This window comes from Stenella coeruleoalba (genome assembly GCF_951394435.1).
Source record: "Stenella coeruleoalba genome assembly, chromosome: 20".
In the NCBI taxonomy this organism is placed as follows: domain Eukaryota; kingdom Metazoa; phylum Chordata; class Mammalia; order Artiodactyla; family Delphinidae; genus Stenella; species Stenella coeruleoalba.
The window spans coordinates 16,532,084-16,544,813 of record NC_137166.1 but is presented as its reverse complement, the minus strand read 5'-3'; the positions used below and the strand labels follow the sequence as shown (position 1 = coordinate 16,544,813).

The 12,730-nt window shown below is 34.6% G+C and overlaps 1 protein-coding gene across 9 annotated transcripts in view; it reads left to right on the top strand.

The window, feature by feature from the left end:
- Positions 1-12,730, top strand: part of ZFHX3 (zinc finger homeobox 3) — a gene marked incomplete at its 3' end in the record, with an annotated part of 1,354,624 nt that overhangs the window by 537,147 nt on the left and 804,747 nt on the right. For all 9 annotated transcript variants that reach the window (XR_013825252.1, XM_079907054.1, XM_079907056.1 and 6 more), the window contains one exon: positions 3,186-3,255. The remainder of the gene's footprint in view (positions 1-3,185; positions 3,256-12,730) is intronic.

Here is a 12,730-nt window from a genome sequence, read left to right as displayed (position 1 = left end):
TAAGTCACTTAAGAAAATAAAATCACATGTTTACTTTATTAAATCAGATTGTATCTACATATTTTCAAAAGATTATACCGTGGCTTACGTCTCTGACTAGATTTTGTTTACCGGTGGTTACCACCTTGTCGCACACATAGACACACATTTATACACACTGCTGTTCCCTCTTCTCAACCTCTAGAAGAATGAGAGGGAAGTGACTATATGCTTTGAGCTATTCTTAGTATTTCTCAAGTCTAGTGGTAATCATGAATTCACCCATAATGTACATCATTGATGGTTTCAAGGTGAAACAACATTTTAATAAACACCATTTATGTACTTGCAAAATTATAATAAAAGATACCTGTGAGAATAAAAATGTTGAAAGTATCTAGAGTATAGTCTGTTTCCAAAAATCATGTACTTGTTATTTATCTTTTAAATCAGTGTATAATATATGAATTATGTACTGTGTAGATGACGAATTTCTTTATGACCTTTTCAAATGAAGTAGTTTTGGATTTTCTTCTAAAGGATATCTGCATTTTGAGCAATTTTTCTTCAAAACAACATTCCTGGATACCTTATGAGTAAAAATCTTAATTTTGAATACAATTTATACACAGAGGGAAGAATGGAATATTAAGTCTGGAGAACTTAATATTCTGGATGAGGTACCTATCATAGGATACCTCCTGTCTGAGAACTCCCACATTAGATAATATTAAATAGGCTTAGCACTTAGCAAGGTATTTTCTCTTCTTTTTTTTAAAGCTTATTGAGGTATTTTTGATATACAAAAAATTGCATACACTTAATGTGTATATCTTGATGAGTTTGGGCATATGCATACTCCTTTGATAATATCACCACAACCAAGGTACTAAACATATCAATTACCCTCAATTATTTCCTTTTTGGTAGTTTTATTGTTTTTTTGTTTGTTTGTTTTTTTGGTAAGAACATTTAACATGAAATCTATCCTCTTGATACCAATACTCTATTAGTAACTATAGGTACTATGTTATAGAGCAGATCTCTAAAATTTATTCATTTTGCATAATGGAAACTTTATGCCCATTGAAAAACAATTTCCCATTTCCTCTCTCTCAGCCCCTGGCAACCACCATTCTGTTCTCTGTTCTATGAGTTTGACTATGTTATATACCCCATAGGAAAGGAATCATGTAGTATTTGTCCTGGTGTAGCTGGCTTCTTCAACTTAGCATAATGTCCTCCAAGTTCATGTATATTGTCACAAATGGCAGGATTTACTTCTTTTTTTAAAGTTGAATAATATTCCACAAAGCATGTTTATCTTTATAATGTCTTGGAAACAATAACCAGAGCCCTGGGCTTGGCTTGCTCCAGACTCCTGCCTGTTCTGAATTAAATTTCATGCTCTAACTCTGGGCTCTCTCTTTGCCCATTTTTGGTGAGCCCCATCCTTCCTAACCTTAATCTCCCCATGTTTTCAGTAACTATAATTTTAATGAAACAATCCTTTTAAGATTTGTGTTTTACTTGTAAAATGTACTTTAGTCCTGGGAATTCCCTGGTGGTCCAGTGGTTAGGACTTGGCGCTTTCATTCCCTGGGCCCGGGTTCAATCCCTGGTTGGGGAGCTAAGATCCCACAAGCTGCTCAGTGAGGCCAATTAATCAATCAATCAATAAAATAAAATGTACTTTAGCCCTGCTTCGCTCATTTGGCGAGACATTTTAATCTTGATTTGGACAATGATTCTTAAATCTGTTTTGAGAGTAACCGGTAATTGGATCAGTTATTATTGCTCTTCTGAAACAACTGTGTCCAACTAAAATGCTTCCCCCTCCCATGCCCTCCTAATTTACATATCCATTTTAGTCTGGGAATAATGGCAATATATTTATACAACCATTTTCTACCAGGTTTGACCATCTCAACTTTCATTTCTCTACTTAAAAGTAAATAATAAACAATAGGTTACTCTCTCCCGTAAAACCAGAAATCCACCAAACGATAGTGTACTTCTGGTCTAACGTGTAGAATAACCAGAACCTTTGTAGTAACTTTCTGCTTCTGCTATTCTTGCTGGATTTCTGGACTTTTTATTCTTCCTTGGCACTCAGTCTTTGCATACATATATTTTACTTATGTCATCCTTTTTACATGATGCTGGTGACAATATATGAACCATGATAGTTTCCACACAGTATCTAAGGTATTTTGCCCCACACAGAAACACAAATGAGGTTAAAGTTCACTTAAATTCAGGTCTTTTGCAAAAAAGGATACATTTTTATTTTAAAAAATTAATTAATTAATTTTTATTTTTGGCTGTGTTGGGTCTTCATTGCTGTGCGCGGGCTTCCTCTAGTTGCGGCGAGTGGGGGCTACACTTCATTGCGGTGTGCGGGCTTCTCATTGCGGTGTGCGGGCTTCTCATTGCGGTGGCTTCTCTTGTTGTGGAGCACGGGCTCTGGGTGTTCGGGCTTCAGCCACATGGGCTCAGTATTTGTGGCTCACAGGCTCTAGAACACAGGCTCAGTAGTTGTGGCGCATGGGCATAGTTGCTCCACGGCATGTGGGATCTTCCGGACCAGGGATAGAACCCGTGTCCCCTGCATTGGCAGGCAGATTCTTAACCACTGGCCTCCAGGGAAGTTCCAGGATGCAGTTTTAGATTGGCTGTTTGTACATTAAATATTTGTATTATGATTAGGTCAATTTACATAATATACTTCTACCACTGAGTTCCATCCTCAACTTAGAAATCATCTCTAATTATTTTTGCAGAAGAAATTTGCTGTCATTTACTTTGCACTTTTACCAGATGGAGACCTGTGAGAAAATCTTTTCCTAAATAAGTGCTTAAACTACTAATAAATTAAAATGTATCCATCATTAATAATTTACTATTTAATGTGAAATGAATTTCTATTATTACCTTCTACCTCTTTTTTGGGAGGGAAGGGTGATGAATAATACTTCACAGGCTTTCTTTTCCTTTGGAAACAGTACTTCCATTCTGTGATGTGATGAAGCAGTCAATGTTCATTTTGGCCATGACCTCCATAGTTTGCAGATTTTAATCAGCTTCCTACTCAGAATACCTCATTTTCATCCAAACATACATATTAAAACTGTCAATTCTCCTTGATCATTTAAATTGCTACTTTCTAGATCTTTTCCTTAAAGCAAACTTTCTTTTTTTTATAGTTACAGACTTCTGGATTTCTTGAATTCTTCTGTGAACAAAAGAATACATCAAAGAAGGACTCTTCCCTTGGTATGTACACACATCCCAATTGGGATGCCCATGGAATCTTTTTTCAGAGTGCTTTGTTTTATTCAAAGTAGTTGAAGGTTGATTTCAGCTGGGAGGGTGTTCTCCTGTTTGATTTCTTAGACATGATGATTTGGAATATGTGTGACATAAAATTGAGTAACTTAAATTTTAATGGCTTTAGTTCCCAAACTCTTACACATTTTATTTCTGATCTTCCTGCATGAATTTGACTTTTGCTATGAGTGTCTTTATGCCCTATGCACACTACGATTTACTCACCAACTACGTAACTTTTGGTCCTGAGAAAATGAATCCAGTTGCTGAAGATTCTATTGGTATGTAGGTAGGGACAATTGGCAATTTCTAAGGAAGGTCTTGTCATTTTAAGTTGTGAGCTTTGGCAATTTCCATGGTTAGTTATGGCTGGTCTTGGTGAATGTCATGTGTATGGCTCATAGATGCATTCCTTTTTGAGAATGGGTGTAACTGTGGATCCCGCATTGTTTTAGAAATGAATGAAGCACAATGATGAAAATCCATAGAGTAGTGAAATAGGATGTTGTTTGGAATTCATTTCCATGGCTGTAGCTAGACTTGAGGACATGGCAAATGCACTCACCAGAAAAATTATGGTTTGGATTTTCTTAAATAGGGAAAAAGAAGGGGAAAGAAAGAGAGTTTCAGTGTCAAGGCATGTTGGAAGCAGAAGCAAGTTGACATTTGCCATTCCTATGCCACAATGCTTCTGACCCTGGGAGCATTTCATTTTCTAGCAAAACCTCTCTCTCTCTGACCTGAAGTATACAAGGCAAGATTTTGTATTGCTTTGGAAATATACTCCTCCATCCTGTGATTGGAAAATAGAGACACTGTTAAGGAAGAGCAGGGACTTAGGTGAGTACATCAGGTATTCATTTGATGAAGTGTTGAGTAAACCAGATGGTTGGTATCAAATGCCTTGATTTTAGAAATCAGAACTAGTTCCCATTAAAAAAATACACCCCTCTGGAGGAATTTGCTTATGACTTTCACCTTTTGTTTTCATTTATTTCAATAGTTTTAAAAATTAAGTATATCTATAAGCATAAGCCAAGCTTGGACTATAGATTTTAAAAAGTCAATGTGTTTGACCGTGGATATTTGATCCCTACCTGGTCCTCTGAGGTCCTCATCCTGGTTATTAGAGCAACATTTGCTTAGATGGAATACAGACATTTGTGCACATTGGAGCCCAAAACACTTGAATTTTCCAACAGTGAGAACATTGGGTGTTTCTCTTTGTGTGTGCTAATGGTATGGACTGATTTTGCAGAATCACTGCAGCAGGTTGTAAATGATGTATGAAATGAAAAATTCCTGTCCAGTGCACAGAGCAAACATATACAGTTCTATGCAGTCACTGCAGTGCTGGGCTGTTTGTTTTAATATTTCCTTCAGACATATAGTCATTTTTTTGGTGAGTCGTATCCAGATGCTTACCATTGGCACAGAGCACCAATTTCCTTTATATATATTTCAAGTGAATTTCAGTCATGTATAAGTATATTTAAATTAATAAAATACTAGATTTGAGAGGATTTGACCTTTAAAAACTAATATTTTATGAAAATCATAGCAGTATACTTGTTTTGAAAAATCTGTGAAATATCAAAGGGTCCACATAGTAAAATTAGTTATCATTTAATCTCATTATGGAAAAATATCCTTTGTTTACATTTACTATTATCTTTTAAGGCTTTTATCCCCTGGATTAGATTGCATTCTTTAAAAAAATTATGTTGTCTTATTTGTGAATATTTTCCCCCATTACCAATAAGGCTTGAATATCTTTCTATGCTCTTCTGCAGTGTAACTTCATCACTGCATACTATTTAGTTACATGAGTGTAGCACAAGGAAGTGTTACCCATTCTTATTGAACAGTGGATATTTAGGTTGTTTCTAATTTTGTTAATACAAACAATCGTCTATATAGGTACTACAGTGTTTATGAGATTTCATCAATTTTGGTATATATTCGTATATATATATGAGGTATATATACCTCTGCTCTTCCCTTTCAAAATGTTCTTGGCTATTGTACTTGTTGTTCATGTTGGAGTTTGATGACGATCAGGTTATATTTATAAGTGATTGGAGTAGAAATGGCATCTCTGTAATACCGAGACATTCCACTGGAGAAGATACTGTGTGTCTACAGTTATTGGTAGATTTTCTAACATGGATTCACTCTAGGATACCAGAAATAAGCATCCCTAATTAGGTCACGATGAAATTTTATTTAGGGTTTCTGCATATAATGCTTAAGTTATATCTATAAAGTTCTCTTTTTGTGCCATTTTTGTTAATTTTTTGAATGAGGGTTTCATAATATTAATAAAAAAGGTTCCATCTCCCTAGCCCTCCTCCCCACCCACACCATGCTCTGCAGGAGTTTAAATAGCATGGAGGTAACCCCCACTCTTCTTTAGATGTAATAGAATTAATGTCTTCATCTGTCTTATTTGGGGGGATAAGTTCTTTGAAACCTCTAATTTCCTCTCAAGGTTATTTTAAGTTTCGGTTGTTTTCTTTCTCTTATTGAATCAACTTTGGTAATTTATATTTTCCTACTGAAATATCAATTCATCTGGAGGTTAAATTTGTTATTATAGATGCATATAAAAGATTATGTTATAATTTTTAAAAATAATCCTATCAATCTATTATTAAATCACTTTTCTCATTCTTTATATGAGATATCATTTTCTTATTAGCTTTGCCAGAGTTGGTTTGAAGAACCAGCTATTGAGTTTACTTACTATTTCCACAGTTTTTCTATTTTATTACTAGCTTCTTAAGTTGCATGTTCAATTCATGTTTACTATTCAAAATATTTAAAACTATTAATTTTCCCATGGTTTTCATTTTAGCTCTATCATATGACTTTTGATATGTTGTATTCATTCATTTTTTAAAATAATTTAAGTGTATTTAAATTTAATAAATAATTTAGTAAAAACCAATTTCATTCGTTGTTTGATAACCTGAAGTATTTTTATATCTTTTATGATCCAAAATTCTTTCAAAAGAGTAATTTTTAATTTTAAAGTGGTTGAATTTTAAGATTTTATCTGTTATTATTAATTTCTAGTTTTATTTGTCTCTGAAATACACCTGCTATGACTTTTACTTGAATTTTATTGACATTGTCCTTATAGAATAGTATGTATGATTATCTTTGGGAAGGAGTCCATGGACACTGGAGATGAAAGTTATTTTATCTAGAGCAGAGAATTTAATCTTACTAATTATATTATCAAGCTCTTCTACATCAGAGTTCATTTTTTGTCTTCTTTGATCTTCTTTGAGCAGTTGTGAGGGATGTTAAAATCCTTTATTAACTTGTTATTCTTTAACTCTTATTTATAGAGATGTTTGCATTCTGACAGAGCAGTATTATTTGACACATAAACATTGTATATTTGTGTTGAATTTTACTGCCTTAATATAAAATCTCACTGAACATCTAATGTGTTTTGCCTTGAATTTTCTTTATCTAATATTAATATTAAAACCTCTGTTTTCTTAAAATGTGTACCTCTTTAACAGCTCTTTGTCAATTTTTTTACTCATCCTTTTTGTACTCATTTGTCTTAGGTTTATCTCTTGTAATAAGTATGTAATTGGATTTTACTTTGTGGCTCAGGTTTCTACTTTTTGTCTTCTCACAGAGAAGGTTAAGGCATTTACAAATATTGTTATAAATAATGTATTAACTTCACTTCTTTCATTACGTTTTCTTTTCAATTCTTTGAGTGATTTTTTTCCCCATTCTTCTCTTTCTTTGAGCACATAGACTATACCATTCTTTGTTAATGTGGAATAGAGTATATGTTTGCTATTAAATTCTATTTTCATTTAAGTTTCTCCAAAGCTTCCTTTAATTTATATATCTCTGTGAAATTTAAGGGCAAATAACATTTTTACATCTTCTAGTTAAATGGAAGAATTTACCACCCTTCCCATTCCAACAGGCATACCACTGCTCTTTCACAGCCCTGTATTTTGGACTTTGTTTCTACAATCTCAGGTTTTAGAAGAAGTGTTATTTTAAAAAAATCATTATTCTTACAGCATATGCCTTATTCTTCAAGAGCAATATTTTAAAATTTATATTTAGCTTTTAAAATAGATGTGCTATAATTCTTTTGTTACTTCTATATTTAACTGGTTTCACTATTCCTAAATAGTGGTAGATCATTATACCTTCTTTCTTCTTTTTGAGCTCCTAATTTTTATTAATCCTTCAGTGAGTTTCAGTATGGCTTTAGATAATCTTTCAAGAAGGATGCATGGTTGGTATGTTTTCTGAAATCATAGATTTGTGAGGATATGTTTTAATTCTTTGTTTAGGTGTACATTTCTTGAGTTGCACCATTTCCTTTCAACTTTCTGTAATTTTGTTATATTGATTTCCACATCAAAGGAAAAGTCTGAAGCAAGGCTGATTTTTTTTTTTTATATATGTATGAATCATTGGTGTGTGTGTCTCTTGTTGTTTTTCTATGCCTGGATGTTTGTGAGACTTTATTCTTGTAACTCAAAAATTTTGACAGGATGCATCCAAGTATGGGTTTGCCTTGATAATAATCGACCTTTTCATCTTTATCCACTGGAATTTTTTCAGTGGATGAGCATTTTCATCTATTATAGCTTAAATTATTAGGTTTGTCACATGTATGATGATCTTCTCAAGAACCCCAGTAATCTAGATGTTGAAACAGTAAGTTCTATGAAGGCAGGAGCCATAGCAGTTTTGTTCACTGTTCTGTACCTAGGTGTATAGGTCCAGAGCCTGGCACATTCTAGACATTCTGTGTATGTATATGTGTAACATATAAATAAATAAATAAATAAATAAATAAATATATATATATATATATTTAATGGATCGGTAAATGAATGAATGATAAGCCCCCATCTCTGACGTTCATTGTACATTTTCCTCTCTGATAATTTTAATCTTATTTTTTCCTCTGCTTTTAGGGATGTTTTGTGAAATAGACTTTCCAGGAAACCATAAAGCTGAAGGTTCTACTTCAAGGTTACTTGAGCATTGACTTTACTTCCCTTGTTTCCTTCCCCTGCCTTCTTATGAAGATATGGCTTTAATGGAACTGTCTTTAGCTTGATGATCAGCAAAGTCTCATAAGTCTGAAACATTCCCTATTAACGCATAACTAGTTCAAGTTCTTCCCAACTGGTAATTAAATCCAAGAGTAAGGAAGAGGAGGTAAGCTAAGACTGAACTCAGATCCAAAGGCTCCTTCTTGGCCAGTGCATATCACTGACAACTGACTACTTCTGTGTCAGCCTTTGCTGCATAACAAACCACCTCCAAATTTAGTGGCTTAAAACAGGGTCGTTTATTAGCTTGTGCTTCTCTTTGGGCTAGGCTCAGCTGGGCAGTTCTGTAAGTCTCACACATGCACACTCATGTCACTGTAGTCAGCTGGTGGGTCAATTGCAGGTGATCATGATGGCCTCACACATGTGTCTGGTGTTAGAGCCACAAGTATGAGAGTTCCTAAAGCAGCAAGCATGGGAAAACCCCAATGCATAAGCACTTTTCAAGCCTCTGATGGCATACTTTGCTAAGATTCCATTGACCAAAGAAGGTCACGACTAGTTCAAATTCAAGGGGTAGAGAAATGAACTCTAGTTCTTAATTAGAAGAACTTTCATGTCATATTGCAATGGCCTGGATGCAGGGAGTGGGCGTATTTTAGGCCATCTTTACAATTCACTGTACTCCTATTAGGGACTCTGGAAACAAAAGGTATTCATGCTGAAACATATCTATCTATTCCTGACTCTATTGCTCTTTTGGCCAATTAAATTGGTACTTAATCTAACCTTAGACTGTGTGTTTGATTTGTTGTCCCTCTGAAACGTTACACTGTGCTCTTTCTGCATTAACATTCTTGTATTTACTGCCTTTAATGTAGATTCGCATTCTGTCAATGCATTTTTGGTTACATATAGTCTCTTCTTACTGAATTCATCTTTTTTTATTCTGTTACTGTTTCATATTTTTCCTTATAGTTTTCTGTACCTTCCACAATGAGGTCTATTTCCTCAAGTATCGTATTTTTCAGAGGCAATGATCTTTCTCTGAGTTTGTGGGATGTTTTTAATTCTCTCTCTGCATTAGTCTTATTGTAGATGCTCTGTTTGGTATTTGTCAACAGACTTGGGGATTTGCTCTTATGTCTGTCTTCTTGTGTGGTGGTCAGATTTCCTTCTTGGATCTACATATGGAAGATGTAGTAATGTACATACCTCCTAGTCCAATTCCCAGTTTTTAGGGAGTATCATTTAGAGAGCTAATCCGTGAAAGCCTAGATCTCTGTTCAAATGGAATACATAAACTCAAATTCCTGGCATGCACTCCTGTTCTCCCTCTTCTGCCCAAACTTCAGGTTTTTTCTTTTTTAATTTATTTATTTGTTCATTTTTGGCTGTGCTGGGTCTTTGTTGCTGCATGCTGGCTTTCTCTAGTTGCAGCGAGCGGGGGCTACTCATTGTTGTGATGCATGGGCTTCTCATTGCGGTGGCTTCTCTTGTTGTAGAGCATGGGCTCTAGGCGCACGGGCTTCAGTAGTTGTGGTATGCAGGCTCAGTAATTGTGGCTTGGGAGCTCTAGAGCACAGGCTCAGTAGTTGTGGTGAACAGTCTTAGTTGCTCCACAGCATGTGGGATCTTCCCGGACCAGGGCTCGAACTCGTGTCCCCTGCACTGGCAGACGGATTTTTAACCACTGCACCACCAGGGGAGTCCCAGTACTTCAGTTTTGAGGATGGTATTTCCCAGGGAGTTGTACACTGCTCCCCCTCCCCCATTCTCTTTTTTTCTTCCTTTCTGTAGTGTCTGTGGTTAGATGGCAGGTGGGTTAGTGGATAGATTTTTGTGGGAAAATATTCTGGCTCCTCATCAAGCAACTCTTGCCTGGTGTAGAGACAGCTGCTAGTCTTCTGATCTCCTAGGTCTGCAGGCGCTGAGGTGTTTCTTACTTGCTGCAATGGGAGTGGGAGGGGTCATTTTTGACAGTAGGGGGAATATGAACTCTTTTCCTGTCTGCTCTGTTTATGTGCAGGTTTTGTGATTTTTTGCAACCACTTTCATTAATAATATTTTATACATACAAAATGAAATATATAATATATGTATGTTATAAAGTATAGTAATGAAATGAATGCCAATAAACTTAGGACTCAGGTTAAGAAGAGGAACATAAGCAGGGCCATGGCATCTACCTCTTGGACTTTCCCTAGTCTTATCCTACATCCTCCCACCAAGAAATAACCACTATTCTAAATATTGGGGTCTCTACTCCCTTGCCTTTCAAAAAACAGTTTTATTTAATATGTATGTTGAATTGAACAATATATTGCTTAGATTTTTAAAATTTGAGAACGTTATAAAAATTGTTATCACACAGAATATAGACTGATGCCAGTGACAGATTTTCACCCAATATTGTGTTTCCAAGATTCATTTACGTTGCTCCATGTAAATGTATTTTATTCATTTCCGTTGCTGTACAGTAGGCCTTTTGTGGAAATGCATCATGTTTTTAAAAATCTCTTAATTAAATTAAAAACAATGTTTTTGTCTAATAAACATAATGTCGCTTTGAATATTTGGGTATATTTCTTCTCATTTTTATGTGTAACAATTTCTTTTGGATATACACATACTTCATGAAAGTATATAAATATAAATGTATAAAAATGTGAAGTGTAAATAATTATAAGATCTTTCTTAGGTTCATTTTAATGTCCATAGAATCTTAGTATTGATCATTTGTACCTTCTCCCTTTTTAAATTATTCTATCTTATCATGTGTTTATCAATTTTATAATTCTTTTCAAAAATAATAACTTATGGCTTTGTTGATCATTTTCAATAATGTTTCTTTTCTATTTTACTAATTTCTGCTCTTATCTTTATGATTTGATATTGGTACTGAGTTTTGAAAAGTAGGTAAAATTTGGCCAATTTAAGAGCATAAAATACTTAAATATTTGTCAGACATAAAATGTTAATGATTGCACTCATGAGAATATTGGAAATACTGTTTTAATATGTGTTGTTGAAGTAAATAGTCCTATTGGATACCCTGAAGTTCAGAAATGTTGAAATAGAAGTCTTATACACTTAGAATCATTTGATTTCATTTAAGCATGAATATTAATTTCTGAGATACTGGTGATATTTTAGGTCTCTTATTTATCTCTTAGGTTTACCACATTCACCCTATTTCCAGGATGTCCTTGTTGCTTTCTCTTTTCCTAGCTCTTGATAAAATTAGATTCTTAGATGGATCTCCTCCTAGGAGTGCCACAATAGAAATTATATGGTAGTGTTTTCCTAATAGATTTTGTTTGCCACCCAAACCTGTCTTATGTACATGATTCTGTCCTTAAACTATTATCACTTTTCATTTGCTTTGATTACCCATATTCCCTATCATGCATTCCCCCACCCACCCAAATCTGTCCCCCATTCTTGGATAGTATCAATTTTATTCACCTAGTATTTCTGTCTTTGAAAAAAGCAGAAGGAAGACATTGTTAAATGGGCCATTTAACTGAAGAATGGCATGTCACACATTCTTTTTCTATATATATAATAAGAGAGCTGTATATAGGTTAATGCAAGTATTTATAGAGGTGAATATTACAGCTATTTTATGATATTTAAGACTAAATGCCACAGTTGTATTTTTTTTTAAGTAAGTCTAAACTTCCCTTAAAGGAAAGCTGAGAAAAGTAGTAATTTGGAACTAGTTGGCTTAACTTAAACAGCTCCCCTGTGACATCGGAGTGTGTTTCATGCAATTGCTTTCTAAGACTTCCTCATTAAAATATTGACTACTCTTTTTCTTCAGTAAATGCTAGTCCCGCCTCCCATGCCATTGTATAGTTGGTCCTGGGGGAAGTAAAATCTGGCATCTAAACTTTGGTGCACATATTTTGTTACTCTCCTCACTTTTCTCCTTATTTCATTTCCCCTGTTGTTTTCCTGTCTAGTCAAATGTTGGCCTTGGCTCTATCAATTTTAGAAGAATAAAGTCTTATTGATAATCTTCATGTTCTCTTTCTACACTGGGGAGAATATTAAAGAAAGAAAAGATTTAGCCTAAGCAGTTACTGATTACCTGCTTTCCACCTTTTTCTTAACTTGTTTTAAGACCCGGGGTCCTAAATTCTTTACTGTAGCGATTCTATAATGGCCATCAAAATAAGGAAATCTTTCCCTTCTTGAGTCCTTTCACCTTTCATAATTTTATTCCATCTTATACCCATTCAGTTTGAAGGGACTTTTGGCCTCTCGCATCATTGTTTTCGTATTTTATATTGGTATGGCATCATGTCCACTTCCTAAATCCTGTAACCTTGAGCTGGGTGCATACCAACAGTTTAATGGTC